The sequence below is a fragment of the Apteryx mantelli genome, chromosome 5, assembly GCF_036417845.1.
Source record: "Apteryx mantelli isolate bAptMan1 chromosome 5, bAptMan1.hap1, whole genome shotgun sequence".
In the NCBI taxonomy this organism is placed as follows: domain Eukaryota; kingdom Metazoa; phylum Chordata; class Aves; order Apterygiformes; family Apterygidae; genus Apteryx; species Apteryx mantelli.
The window spans coordinates 52,432,332-52,446,956 of NC_089982.1; positions in this window are offsets into that span (position 1 = coordinate 52,432,332).

Genomic DNA, 14,625 nt, shown 5'->3' on the forward strand with positions numbered 1-14,625 from the left:
ACTCGATTCTAACATCTTCCGACAATGAGGTCAAAATTTAGCTCTTCTCCCAGGTGGCTGAAGGGAACTCATTGACACTAGTCAATGATTTGATGCCTTAAACTGGATGCGTTAACTCTTTTTAAGTTCAATTGCTGTTCAATTATTGGTCTTACAACAGCAGAAGTTTTCAAGTGTAATGGTAGTTTTGCCTGGTGGCAATAAATTATGAAGAGTTCATTATCAAAGCTATCAAGTCTGTTTTCCCTTGTACCATTTGGTATTTAAATTAAAAAATCTATATATTTTTTAATTAGGGAATTAAGACTCCATAGATGGAAGGTGTTGTTCTCCATTTTTTTGTCCTTCAGGTGAGAAAATTACATTTCTACTCCATTTTAATCACAGATATAGTGAATAGTACTTCTTGACTTGGTGCTATGAATCAATTCAATGTGGTATAGCATGGATTAATTTTTATGATGGTAACTGCAATAATATGGATACCTTTTATAAATATTTATTCTTTAATTTTATACAATGATGGCAACATGAGCTAGCTGCCCAAGAAAGAAGCATTTTAAAAGGCTGAAGATCAGTTAAGACAGGGAGAAGGCAAGTTTAGAGATTTTGAAAGGCATGATTTATATAGGATTAGTTTTGATTTACAAACATTGTCATTAAATATCACAATTTTATACCATCACGTACAATATGATATAAACTTGCTAAAGATATTCCTGAGAAACTTCTGCATTCTAAAGAACGTATAACTTCTCTGTTTCTTTATGAAATTGCTAAATTCAACAATATGTTAGCCACCATCTTATTATCATTTTTATGATATAGGTTTTCTTCTATGATTTTTTTAAATGAAATTCAAGTGTCCTCACAGCCAGAACTGGTGGTGGTATAATTGCTGTAACTGATTTTTCTGAGTTAAGTTTGAGGTTTTAATTAAGACTCTGACTATGAAAGAATCTCTTTAGGATTTTGTTTTTATTTCCTTCTTATATTAGCATGTGTTACTGTTATGGATTTCATCCCCCACTCTGCAACTGCTGTTTGGCTTGTTTTTCTTTGAACATCTCATGACCTATAAGATGGCATGACTGCTTAATGTTACACAATCAGTAGGAGATATTCCTGTCCAAGTCAAAATTCACTTTGTGTTTCTGATTTACTGATGTCTTGATTTCAGTAAATAAAAGAGCAAACTGGTGCAATATTCCTCTACTCTACCTTTTTTCTTTCTCTGCATCTCCAGCCTTCACCAAGCATTGTCATCATGTTTCAGACTTTTAGCAAGTTTTCTTGCTTACTGCTGAACTTGCTTGCTCTGTTTTCCTTTCTCAAGTTCAAAACTTGTTTCAAGGGCACAATAAGCTTGGAAATGTCTGTGAAGTTTTACTGAGCTGAAAGCCTGGAGCCCAGAAACGTTGTAATACCTGCCAGGAGTGGTTGAAGTTGACTACAAAAAGAGACCTTTTGGATTGCAAGGATTTGTATTCCTGACCAATCTTGTTTTGTGCATATCCTTTTTCATCACCAGTTATATTCAGCCATACCCCTTTTATAGGGCTACATAAGCATGGCTAGACGGCTGTTGATTCCCTGCAGTCGGTTACTTGAGATGCTCTCTTCTTTCTGCACCTGCAGGTGTCTTTTGATATCTTGTTGCAGTTTAAGGAGGAATTAATTCTGAAGAAAGAAGTAAAGTATGAGGAGATCAGTGAAAAAAAAACAAACCTTGCCAGATAGGAGCTGGAGTCTTGGAAATGTTTGGTTCATTTTTACACCTGCCCTATCCCCCCCACCACCACCACCACTTTCTTCCAGCATTTTTCATTTTTCACACTTTATGAATTCTTAGCTTGTCCTACAGAAGAAATATAAGTGCCAGCATTCCAAGGTGGGGAAGCTGATTTTGTTCCCTTTCCAGTTCCGACAGAAGTAAACCATAATTATTCTGAAACCCACTTTTTCTAATACTTGCAGAATAACTTTATGCACTAAAGGGATTTAGAGAGAACTTTCAAGAAGGTTCTGAATTTATTCAGTTGAGTCCTCTGAATACTTTTAAGACTGGCTCAGTACTCCTCTGTCAAACTCGCTTGTCTTATCTCCAATCCTGTATGTACATATGAAACAAGATTTATATTCATCTTACACTGTATACAAAATCTTTATATGTGTAGGTGTGTGTGTATGTGATATATATCTAAAATTTTAGAAAATTCCCTGTGGGAAGATCTTTTTTGAAAGATCCCTCTAAGGTAAGAGGGTGATTTTATTCATGACATTCATTGTCTCTCTAGTTCTATTGTATTTTTCTTTATTCCCCAATAACATAATGCTGGCTTCATAGCCATGATTCAGAGAAAGCCTAATAAGCTCTTTGAGGACACTGCCTTCTTTCACAACAATGTTAATGCAGCCCTTCAGTAATTAATTCAATTTTTATTTGTTAACCTCCACTTCAGTACAGATGAAGAAATCAAAGAGCCACTTGATCCTGGACTGTTGTGATCTCCTAACCTGAATGGCATGATATGGAATGTCATGAGAAGGAAAGGTTTCTTGAACATCTCCATAAAGTTTGGCTTTTTTTCATCGGAAGCTCTGGAATGACTGCTAGTTAGCTCATGGCTTTCAGATTCCTTGAACCTGCTGCCAGATTATTGGCTACTCACAGCTGACCAGTTTTATTAGAATGTCATGAAGAAAAGATCCTCTCTAAGGTCCTCTTGAGGGGTAGAAGCTACCTTTAACCTTGACTTATGCTGTAATGCTACAAAACATCTATCTTTGTACGACTGATGGCTGGATGCAAGGGAAACCCCTCTACCTGTGCTTGCTATGACCAGGAAAGGACAAGAGATGTACATGGAGATCTGGAAGCCCTCAGCTAAATTTGTTGCTGATGCCAAACCGCAGTGGTGTTCCATGACAATTAAAAGATGCTTCCCCCCCCAAAGTCCAAAGCCATCTATTAAACAGCTCAAGAAATGTGGGATGTATCTCAGAGAAATCCTCAGCTTTCAGTTGTAGTTTTAATGTCTATATTGATATGAACATATGAGTTATGTGCAGACCTGTAATACAGATATTTTGGACATGTTTTGTGTGCTTACACAAACCTGTGTATGCCTGCGCATGAGCCAGCAGATTGGTGTATCCTGCAGTGCAGCTATTCCTTCTGTGTGTATTGTCAGGATTCTTGACAAAATTTGGCATTTTGAACGTGTTATATTCTTGTAGTTATGAAGCTGGCTTCTCCTGGAAAGCTCAGCAGTCTTTTCACAAGGTATTCTTCAGTCACAGTGGGGGCAGATGGACAGGCCCTATGGAGAAGAAGCGTTATCCTCAGCATTTCTGCCAGAAACACTAAAATGACACTTGTTTTCTTTCAGGTATGAGCTGAGTGCACTGACATCAAAAGATTCATTGATGGAACAGAAATCAAAGGGCTAACTTTTTAAGAATAAAACATAAATTGAAACAATTTATGCCCAGATCCAAGAGCTCAAAAATGTATAGTGTCAAAATTATAATGCAAATAAAAAAACACTAATGGAGAAATTTAGTTGCCTTAAGTGTTATCAGACTGTAAAATCTGATGCTAAGCAAGTATAACAATGCTAGTTAGCAGATAATTTATAATTATTTGCATATGTGGATATGTAGTTTAATATTATAGTTTCCAACCCTACTCACTTCTGCTGTGTACAACTGTTGTACAGCAAAGTCCATGCCATCTTATGCAATCACCACAGGAAAGGGACCAGAAAAAGAAATTAATCAGTTAATAGAAGAGGCCTTTAGCTAAAGGTCAGACAAAACTGTGCTAGAAACCTTGGGGATTCTTTCAAGCAGTTACTAAGAGAAGTTGCTTTTTGAGATGATGTTTACTACAGGTTTTATTGTGCCTTCCTACACAACCAGTGTAAGATTTGGAAGTCAGTTAGAGCAAATTCCATATGAGAGGTCTTTTCACCCTGTATATTTGTGATAACTTATACTCAGAAAAGTAGTGATCTCTCAAGAGGTGACAAGTCACACAGACCATCACTGCAGTTACAGAAACCCCAGATGTACTTAAAATAACTTTAGCAGTATGGGTTTCTTTGTAAGGCTGCAATACTTTAAAAGCAGTTAGCTAAAAAAAATGTTTTTCTCTGTCTTATACGTCAACTTCAGTTTTTCTGTTAAACAATAAAATTCTTGTGGGCCGATTGGGCACTTGGACACATCATACTCAGTTACATCTTCCTGTGTCCACTAAGCAAAGCAACAGAAATTCCCCAAACTCTTTTCATTCCACTCCCTCTTCACAACTGAATTCCTTTTCCAATACTTAAGCTGTATTTTTCTTCTGTGGAACATTTGCTTAATGCAGTAGCCTCTGCATTTGATATGAATTGGAATGTATTTCCCTGTCTTGATATATGAGTAGAACAGATGGACTAATAACTAGGCTACAAGTAGGTGCCTGTGAATCAGATGGTAACAGTCTTACTGTAATGACTCTTCTGAGTCTCAGGTCTTTCTGGCATTTGATCACAATAGATTTTAGTTAAGAATGTCAACAATTTAAAGCAAAGTTTTTTCATAAGAGTTCTTCTGATGAAAATAAAAATTTAGATTCCAGTAAGGCAGTTGTTGCTGCTCAATTGTGATAAAAAATTGCCATGATTATTGCTGCTTCCGTTGCCTTTAGGAAATTTAATAATGGGAATATATTTTACAATAGTGTTAAAATCTAGACTACATACTGGGTTGTTCTTGATTTCACCTGAGTACTTTTCTGCACGATTTGAGCTGTGCTGTGATGGCTTCCTATTTTATGCTGTATTTCCCAGACTTTGCTTGAAGACAACTTCTTTCGTGCCCCATCTTTTTGCGCTTTTGTTGTTCTGATTCTACAGTAAGACTATAATTTTTTTCAGAAATAAAAGAGAGAGAGAGGAAATAGTCATTTCTGGAACAGTTCACTGAAGCACTGTTAGTTAGGACAGCCTAATGCACAATCATTACGTACATCCTTTTCACTGAAACTAAAGTATGAACTAGATTTTTGAAGACATTTGCCTGAGTTTCTCTTGCTTTTAAAGCCATAAATATTCTATTATGTACTATGGGTCCTACCAGCTATTCTGTAATGATGATTTTTCTTGCTTTATGGTTACTATGATTTTGTTACGGTGGGGAGAGGACATGAGAAAGGTGGGAAGAAGCTATTAAATAAAATACTGTTGCAGGGCTGGATTTATGATCTATATGAGCCTGTTCTTTCCGTTCTTACACAGGCAAAACAGAAGTTAACAGAGGTGGGATTTTTTCTGAATATATGCCACAGAATCAACCTCCTATTTGTGCAGATTTGGACTTCAAGCCTTTCCATAATTTATATGCTTATTGCAGCTTGTATTTTTGTTACAGTGTATCCATACTGGATGATAAAAAAGAAAATGGTGGTTCCATGCCTCCAGACAAATAATTGGAAAAAAAATTAATATAAGGCAAGCTAAAAGACATCTTTATGCTAAAGCTCATAACTGGAGGGCAATACAAATTTTGAAAAGTCCTTTTGGTTGAAGATGAATTAAGCCATTCAGCTTTTCATGATTTGTATATCTCTCCCCAGATGAAAACAACCTTAAGAACTTGCAAACCATCACCGGGCAAGCCTGTGCTTTTTGAATGTTGTGTAGAGCTAGTTCTAATTGGAATGACCTACAGTATTTTGTCACACTGATAACAAACAACTTCATATGATGTTTATGCCCTGGCTCCTGGCACCAAAAATTTTAATTCCACTAGTAAAAAAGTATAAAGTTGGTGTTCAGGCTTTTTTTTTAAGCACTCTTTCTACCCTTGTCATTCCCTTTTGCACCTCAGTATGGCCTCTGTGCAAAGTTTTGAAGAGGTCCTTGTCTAGAGAGCAGCATTTAGGACACCTTAGTTGTGCTTTCTAAGAAGCATATGGGATTTTTTAGGGCTGCTTTATACTACTTTGTTCTTTTTCATGAGGTATGAGGGCCAAAATAGGCGACAGCATAACACAGGGGCAGAATAGGGGTTAAAAGAGATGACTGTCTCAAAGTGTACTTAAGGAACTAGTGAAACAATTTCTTTTGGCGGAGCATGAGGATGTGTCTGCAGATCAGCTAATCACTGATTAGGATGTTTTCCCCCTCTTTGAGTGAGGTGTGATAGCATTAAGAAGGAAAAAGTTTAGCTTTTCTTCTTGCTAATTAGTGAAAATGTGTAACTGGAGGATGCTGAAAAGGCTACTAGTTTATCCCATGTTACAATGTATTAATAAATATATTTTGATGTTTACAGCTCTATGGCATTACGTTAACAGATGACAGTGTAGTATTCCAATAAATAAATATTTAAATATATGTTTAAATACTCATACAAGACTGCTCACAATAGTATCAGAACACCTTACAAAGGCTGTTTCAAGTGAAGCTAATTAAGCAGGTAATTATTTTCAGCTTTGTCAAAATAAAGTGCTTTATAAACTGCAATTTGGAATCTAGGTAAGTTTATTAAGAAGTCATTGCATTTTACTTCTGAAGTTCTGTTTACTTGGCATTGTTCCCTTACTCATTGATGTTTGCTGCTAGCTTTGGGCTTGCCTCACCCAATTCAAGACAAAACTCCCATTAGAGTGAGATTGATGGGCTGTTGAAATCTGTGCATTAATTTCCCTATGGGGTAGTTTAGACCAAGGTCTGAAACTAAGAGCTATGTACTGCACCTGACAGAAATCCGCTATTCCCACAGAGAAAACTGTGATAGTGAATGCTTATCAGGGTCAGTTTTTTGTAAGACTTTAATTTTATTGTAAGCCTTTCAGACGTGTCAGTCCTTCTTCTCAAGTCTTATAACAGTTTTAGGTCTTATGTAAAAACATTTAAGCAGAAGTATTAAAATCAGTGCTGTTACACTGGTGATGGGGAGGGGGACCATGTCTATTTTGAAAAGCCAGAAAGTATGAGTATGCTGGAAGCAAGTGGTAAATACTGAAGATTTTCTTCATCTCAAGGTTATAGATGTAGAGGGTATATATCTTATTGCAGTACCCCACAGCAATTTTATGGCTGAAAACCAAATATTTGAAATTTAGACTAGCTACACACACTGAGATCTTCACTGATCTGAAGACAAGATTTAGTAACTGCAGTAGCTCTGAGTGGATCTAAACCATGCAGGCCTTAATTATATTGTTTTATTTTTTCTGGCTTATACTCACTTACCATATTTTTTATGGAGAGGGGAGAGGAAGTGGAAATAGACTCTTGAAATTTATAGTCTAACATTTATCTCCTAAAATGCTGGCTGAAATCAATGATGGTTAAGTAATGAGTAACTATTTTGGGGATTTTTTTAGAGGGAATATTTGCTTTTTTACAGCGCCTAAAAGAAGCAATGGCATAAATGGAATTTATTCTCATCTCCCACTTAACCTCCATCTCAAGCATATAAAAGTATACTGACAGCTGAAGAAACACAAAGCATCTTTTACAAATTGAAAAGACCTCTCAAGATGTGAAATGGGATACTGACTCCTTACCTTATTCTATAGACAATGATTTCAAACAGAACTTGGATTGTAAGGGTCAGAAAAGTCTACAGGCTTTCAGGAAAGGGCATGCCTTTATTTGTATATAGTTAGCTAATTCTCTTCATGATATGAATATTGTTGTGGGTTTTGTCTACTGTCTCGACAAAGAAAGGTGCAGCTTTGTTCAGGGCATGGGTTCATTTCTTTGCTCTGACACTATTTTATTCTCTAAGAGGTGTCTTAAAGTGGCAGCTGAAGCTTCTTCCTGTCTCTACAAATGCCCAAGTAGGTCTTTTCCTGATCTCTTTACATTTGGTGTAAGGATAGATGGGGAGATAATGTAGATACTTGGTCACTGAGCTAGAGTTTCTCTAAGGTAGGCTAGGGGACAAAAGCAAGTAATAATCAGATGAGTTTAGTGATGGCATTCGCTCTTTTTTCTCATCTTTCCTGGCTTCCCAACTTGAGCCAAATATAACTAAATGTAATGTGGATTGAGTTCAATATCTTTACATTTTCAATAACATTTGTGTTATTGCTTTTAATTCTGAATATGATTTCTACAGTATAAATGAATATTATTAAAAGGCAAATGCCTATGTGCACATCAATGCTTGTCTCTAATCTGTTGAATAAGGTATATCACTTAATGTGGTGTGTATATAGTAACAGTGATAGGAAGAAAATCAGACAAGGCACAGAAACTGTTTAGATATTCAGAGCTTGTCATGAAACTTTATAATACCCAACAGTTTTCAATGATTAAAGAAATGCACTTTATTCATAAGCAGAAATGAAGGAACCATCACTATAGCATGAAGGCAACTCTGGATAACTGACTGCTATGCTGTGATTAAAAAAAAAACACTCTGGGGGATTTTTAAATTAACAGCTTGTCTGATGTTAATGTTCCAAGTACACCCAGTTGCTGAGCAGATCTGTAATAATATACCATTGATCATAACAATAGGTGATGGCAATATAGTGGTGCAGTGAGTGGTTTAAAAAAAAGCCACCAGCTGTCAATTGCTTTATTTGTATTTTCTAGCTTTTATAGTCCTTTTCGAGACTCTTAGAAACACAGTAATTAATTTGTTTTTCTTCTGCTTTTTTTCTTTTTTCTTATTTGTCAAACTGTTTTTTCTCATCTAATTCTAACTCCCAGTGCAACTGAATTTAACATCATTCTGCTTCTTACACATCCTTATTTGTACAGAAAACTCAGTGATGTTAGAAAGGCTTTTGGAAAACAAAACTTTTAAAAGCAAGTGTTAAGCTCCTACATATTGCTTTCTTGATTATTTAGAAGCAATTGCTATTTATTTATTTATCATAAATAATTCAGAAAAATCTTAAAAGTTAACAATTTACATTATACTCCTAAAATTGCTAGTTTTCAATGAATGTGTTGTAGATTGACTGCAGTTGTAAAACATTAAATTACTCCAGAGTAAATGTATGTTTGGGATCCTAAATTAAAAAGCTCTTGTTTTTCTGAGGTGATGACCTTAGCAGGATTGCAGTACTGCAATGAATATAATTGGGGAAACAAGTTTCCTTACAACTTCACAAATAACAGATTTTTCACATTGAAGTTCAATAATCCTGATTGCTGCTACTGTATGAATAAACTAGTGTAGGGTAACAAAACTCCCGTTGGAGCAATTTATATTGAATGAATGACTTCACAAAAAAGGTCATGTAGGTCTTGTTTCTATTGAAGGAGCTCATTGCTCCTGGAAATATCCCAACAAAATTAGAATTTTCTTCCTTTAACTACTTGAAAATCCTTTTAAAAAGCTTTGACTGCACTCAGTTTAACTTAGTTTTTTCATTCTTATGCCACCTGTGATCTCAGGCTTGCAAAACCTTACTCTCCAGTTACATGGATCACCTTCTAGTAGGTCCTAAGATACGTTCCCTCTTTTTCAAAACCTCTTTTATCCTCATTTGTGGGATGCTGCCTCATTCCTGCTGAGATTCATAATCAAAATTATGTGTGGTAGATCCAGATGTGGGCCCACTTTGAGCACCACATACTTCCCACATAAGAAAAAACTGTGCAGATAGTTTCCTGAATCTATTTCTAAAGATACTTTAGCTCCCTTCAGAAATGTAAGGCTTTCAGAATATGGAAGGTATCAAGCCAAAACTTCTGTTTTTACTGTGTTAAATTTAACTACCCAAAAAATAGCTTGTGTTATTACTGCTTGAAAAGTTTTAAGCACTCACTACACATCTGTCAAACAGATTGGAATATTTGTTTTGAAAAAATATAGCCTGGTGGATAGCGGTTTGCAATGTAGGAATCTCAGAGTCAGGTCTGTGATCTTTCATGTTCAAGATAAACACTGTTTTGTGCAAGAGACATGCATGTAGGTCCCTGCCATCTTTGATCCTGTCTCCATAAGACTTTCTGTCAGGGCACAGAAAGGGCCAGCTGACCCCAAAGGAATGGGGAGCCATGGGCAATAACATGGCCAGCAGGGCAGGGGCCTTGTTGGCCAGGGCCCCATCCTTCTGTCCTCGAGTGAGGTGAGCAGGGCAGGCTTGGGGGGTCAGCCGGAGTCAACCAAGAGTCCCAATCTCCAGGCAAAGTCCATGATGATGAGGTAGGGCCTAGGCCAGAGGAAATCAGGATCCACTCCAAAAATGAGCATTTCAACAGAATTACTATTAGAAAGATAAATTTTGGCTTTGTTTTAAAAGTTATTACAATATAAGGTTAATATTCCTCTTTGACATTAAACAGGGGAACCTATCATAAGTCAGTGGAACTGGATAATTACAAGAAGGGTACTGAAAGTGCTGTTCTCCTTCACTGGAAAAGAATATGTCTACCTGCTTACTCTTCTTGGGCCTGTTCAAAGTGTGCAGTCTTTGTCCCCTACACCTGAACTCATACACTGTTAGTTTTTGTCCTTTCCTCTCTAAGTTGCTTGTTATTTATTGTCTATGTATCTGATGTAAGATACAAACTGAAGACTTATTAGGACCACCCTTGCAACAGAAATTGTTGCATTTACAGCGAGTCTTATTTTACCATAAGATTTGACTTGGAATATGAAGGTTTCCCCATCCACAGGTGGGAAGTATTTCAGATTTCCTTTTCCACATTGAAATCATGGACTCAGTGGCCTTATCTTCATGATCCCTCTGTTACCTGAAAGACCACAGCAGCTACAACACTTGCTGGTCCTGGTTACCTCAGCCTCTCACAAGACAAAAGAGAGTATCTTCTGCTTTATGCTCTTCCACTGAAACACTAATGTCTTCATCTCTATCTCCCTACTCCTTTGTTAGCCTTTGTTAGCTTGATAGCCTGCTAGACTCAGAATTAAAAGTATATGAAATCTGAGCTATCTCGACCAGCAAGAGGCCTTACTAGCCTTCTTGGTTTTTACTGGTGATACTGCTATTACTGTGCTTATTTCCATAACAAAACTAGCATTTGTTGTAACACACAGCAGAAATTTTAGTTGCTTAGGTAGATACATTGTCTGTCCAGCATCAAAATCTGTCAGCTAATGATGGATCTCTAGACCCATCCCCACCCGAGATGTGTAAGTGAAAGCAGTCAAGCAAACTCAGGTATGTCAAATGAAGCATTCAAATTATTTCTGACTCAAAATCTGGCACCATCAATAGTGTCAAGAACTGCAAAGACAGGTCTAACTTTTCCCCTGCATAGCTCATGTCTTATTCGTAGAGCTGTGGTAGAAAACAAACTCTTTATGTGCTTTAGATATCAAAACATTTCTGGAGTTAAGCTGCTATGGGCAAGACCAGCTTTATCTTGGCAGAGGATGGAAGGGAGCTTGTGACTGCAAGGCCTGCTGAGCATGAGTATGCAGAGAGAAAGAACAATTCTTCTTGATCAAATGCCAAGGATGATCATCTGACTATCAGGATGCAGGCATTTTTGCTGTTGCAAAGGATAAGACACTGGAAGAAAAAAGGACACCAATTTTAAAGTTAAATATTTGATGCTATATTTTCCTCTTTGGCTATTGTCTACATCATTTCTTTTTTCTGAATGAGGATCCTGTTCTGTCATCCTTAATTTCCAACTTGTATGCAAAGAAGATGGCATCAGAGAAGTAGTAGTACTGGCGGGAAATTATTTGCTCCTTTATCTATTTCCTGTGCATATTCCATAACCTGTGTGTATGGAACATTAGTTCTGTTTCTTGAAAACCAAGAACTTCTTTTACTGTCTCCATTTTTTTCCACCCCATATTCTGAGGAATATTTGATCGTTAGACCTTAAGGTGAAAAGTGGCAAAACAGATGAGCTAGGCAGTGATTTTTAATAAAAAAAAGAAAAAGAACTATTAGCCTTTGCACAATTAGCCTTCATTGTTAGTGGCCAAAATCTCTTCAAAAGAAATTGCAGCTTGAAAATAAATTTCTCTGAACACAATTATCTCAGACTCATCTAATCCAGCCTTGGGACATATTTGCAAAATACACAGAAGTCCAAGCTCTGAAAAAATTTTCAGAGCCTTCAGTCTTAATCACTTTCTTAGCAGCTCAGGTCCAAGCTAATGCTCATCAGTATTTTTCAAACCTCTCAAAATACTTCATAATTTTGGTCTAATTCCAGAATATAGCAAACTATATTCTCATATACATTGAGATTAGGCTTCTTAGATACCTACAGTGATGGGCTTTTGATTTGTATCAAGTAATATACCCTTAACTATTTTGTGGAGTGTTTCTTGTCTTATTCTCAGAATCTAGTGTTCTGAGAGCAAGTTATCACTAGATTTATCAGCTCCATATGGAAGAAAATATATTTTGCTATGGTCAGTCATCAATGGCCAAACTTTTAAAATACCACTCTTGTAGAAGTTAGTCTGTCATAAATTATCAATAAATATGTCTGAAAAAATGTGCAGACTTATTTTGATGAAAATCTCTGATTAATTGAAATTGGATTTCTTTTTGGAGAAGATTTAAACATTTTTCTACTCCTTTATAATATCACCAAAATGTTAAAAAAGATCATAGTTTTCTTCTGCATTTCAACACAAAGTTTTCTTCAATGACTTTTTTTATAACTTGGAAAAATTTTCTTTAAAATCATTGAACTTTGAGAGTCAAAGTCAAATGAAATGTTCTAAAATCATGGAAGCAAAGTGTTACATTTGGATAGACTTATGGTCCACTGTAATGAGATTTCAGCTTCCTATCCAATTCAAGACAGAGCAGTATTTGAAAAATGAGCTTTCCTGGGATGTGAAAACTACTTCTTATTGAATAGTAGTTATGAAATCAGAGACCATTTCATTCCTTTTTCTGCTTAATATGCAATTTAGTGAAACACTCTCAGTCAGGATGTTCTGCATTCCAGATTGCTTCATTTGGTTCTGATGTCTTATAGTTAGTGTATCTCTAAACACCACTACTTAGATAAGGAAAAATGAAAGTCCAGTAGAAATTACTCCTCCTTTCACTGAGATGTTATATATACATGTACATCTGTATATATATATTTATATTCATGCACACACACATACATATATAAAAAACATGTATTAGAATTTATATGTATAAAAGATTTATATCTGACATGATTGATGGATATTTTGCCTATTGCTTCCTGCTGGATGGACCCACAATGTCCATCTTTGATTAACTCTGTTGAGGAGATGGTCGAAAAGACAATTACCAGCAAATAAAAATACATATATAGAATAAATTGTTACCTAACTGTTTCCCTAACCTTTATTGAACAGGATGGGAAAAAGTGATATGAAATGAAACATTCTTATATATCCATTTCACACTTTTTGCCTTTGCACTTTGTACCTCTTAAATGCGAAAACGTAGAACAGATGTCTTATGAATTATGTATATTCCATAACAGAAGCCAATTGTCACATGTGTATTTTGATACTGAATAATTCATGACTAATCTGTTACATCTGCAGAAGGACTGATCCACTTCTTATTGTAAAAGACATTTAGATGAACAAAATTAACTGAGTTAATTTTGTTTTTTCCTTGAGATATTTTAGGCATGCAGCATACTAAGGATACTCTTCAGAAATCACCTGAACCAGCAGATCTCTTTAATAAAAACTTCAGGGATTGCTTATGCTAGCCCCTAACCTAAGGAATTTCCATAGGCTTTTCTTCAAAACTGCATGTTTTGAGGAAATATTATGTGGGGAAACCTATGTTGTACTCTTCAGTTTAAGAAATAAACACTGTATACTAGTATTCCTGAGTGTCATATGCTTGACAAATACCAAAACAAATCTTAGAAGGTTAAAAAAATGCAAATGCCAGGAGGCTGTTTCTATCAGTAACTTAGAAGAAACCCTGGCAGAAAAATGGGACAGGTGTTTGAAGTTATATCTGTCAGGTACAAGAGAATTTGAAGTTGTCAACACATTCCCTTGGGAACAAAAAAGGAAATGACCAGTGGAATAGAACAAGTATTTAAAAAAAAAAAGCAACCCTCAGGAATAGCCATGCTCCTATAAATGAGATGTTACTGAGTTGATAAATGTTTTATACATTACATGTAAAAATACATATATATGTATATCTGAATAAATATCAGATGGAAAATTACAAATTTAGGGCATCTACAGATTATCAGAAATGATTGTCAGCTGAGGTAAAGAAATCACTTAAATGATTTGTTGTGCCTTAATTTACCACGTTGGCCATATTACTCTTGTAAAATGGAATAGTTGAAATCACTGTAATGTCAGACAGGTTTAAGTTACTCTGTTTTACTTAGCAATGGGAACAGTTCAGAGTGTGCTCAGGCATGCAGTGACTCCTTTACTTGTTTTATTCTGTTACCTCTAAATATATTACAAAGAAGTGTATCCACAAACAAGCTGAGCATCAGTGGTGCAATAAAAAAAGATGAATTTTGCCATAGAATGTAACTTGCAATATAGAGTCTACAGAAATACAGGGTCGAATTAATTTATGAATTTATAGTGTGCAATTAATCAAATAGTTTTATTTCTAGTATAAAAACCACCACAGAAGAGATACTAAGACAAGGACTGACATGAATATTATCTTTCCAGCCAGTGACC